General features: G+C 39.3%; 1 pseudogene; it reads left to right on the top strand.

Moving 5' to 3' along the window:
* Positions 1-590: 590 nt before the first annotated feature.
* LOC122434247 lies at positions 591-684 on the top strand (annotated as a pseudogene).
* The last annotated feature ends 784 nt before the right edge of the window (positions 685-1,468 follow it).

Raw genomic sequence — 1,468 nt, 5'->3', positions numbered from 1 at the left:
TGTGTATGTGTGTTTCTGCCAACACTAAATGAACAGCTTTTTAGATAATGGTATTATGATCACAATGGAGAGGTTATATTCTTGGATATACAAATCTAAAACTGCTGACCTCTCACGTGAGTGAGACTTCTATCCCCAATAGTTTATTAGGCATCAAACCTTGGATATCCAGATACCCGCTCAGCATAACATATCTCTTCCCTTTAGAGTCCCTCTGTCCAAAGCTTGGTAATGCCATCAAAAGCATCTTTCTTCTAATCACTGAGAAATGAGCTCTTTAGTCATTTCCAACTCTTCGCTCTTAAAATTCAAGCTCTAAGGCATCCTAAGTGATCTTAACATAGGCTATTTGAATGTCTAATCTTCATTTCCTTATTTGTAAATTCTAGATAATTTTAACTACCTCATAAGGGCTGTTGAAAGACTAATGGCACTACTAGTATGACTATTACTAGAAGTAGTATTAGTAATTATAATAGTGGTTAACATTTATTGATCTCTTAGGATTTTTTTCATATTTAATCCTCATAACAACTCTATGAAACAGGGCTGTATGTTTTACCTTCAGGTCACAGAATAAGAAAATGAGGATGCTCATTTCAGCAGCACATATACTAAAATTGGAACGATACAGAGAAAACTAGCATGGCCCCTATGCAAATTCATGAAGCATTCCACATTTTTGTATGACTCAGGGAACTCAAACTAGGGCTGTGTAACCACCTAGAGGGGTGGGACGGGGAGGGAGCTGAGAAGGAGGCTCCGGACGGAGGGGACATACACATACCTACGGCTGATTCATGTTACTGTTTGGCAGAAACAAATACAATGCTATAAAGCAATTGTCCTTAAATTAAAAATAAACAAACTAAAAAAGAAAAGAAAATGAGGCCCCCTCATCCATCTATTCAGGAAATGTTTACTGAGTGCCAAGACTGTACCAGATACTTTTCTAAGAGGTTGAGAGCCTCCATTGTGTAAGACAGGGTCCTTGATCTTATGTAACTTACATCCTAATTGGGGATAACCAAGTCAGCAAATAAAATAATCATGCACTGTGAAGAGTCCTGAGACATGAACAGTAGAGTCTTGTGTGAGAAAGTAATAGGTGGGTTGGACTACTTTGGGTTGATTTTAAAAGGCATATATTTAAAATGGATAACCAACAAGGACCTACTGCATAGCACAGAAAACTCTGCTCGATATTATGTAACAACCTAAATATGAAAGGAATTTGGAACAGAATAGGTACATGTATATGTATAACTGAATCAGTTTGCTGTACCCCTGAACCTAGGGCTTCCCAGGTGTCTCCGCCGGTAATGCAGAAGATGCAGGAGATGTGGGTTTGATCCCTGAGTTAGGAAGATCTCCTGGAGGAGGAAATGGCTACCCACTCCAGTATTCTTGCCTGGAGAATCCCATGGACAGAGGAGCCTGGCGGGCTACATTCCAAGGGTTGAAAAGA

This window comes from Cervus canadensis, chromosome 33 (assembly GCF_019320065.1).
Source record: "Cervus canadensis isolate Bull #8, Minnesota chromosome 33, ASM1932006v1, whole genome shotgun sequence".
NCBI lineage: Eukaryota > Metazoa > Chordata > Mammalia > Artiodactyla > Cervidae > Cervus > Cervus canadensis.
Note: the sequence above shows the minus strand (reverse complement) of the source record. Positions and strands in the feature narration are given on the sequence as shown.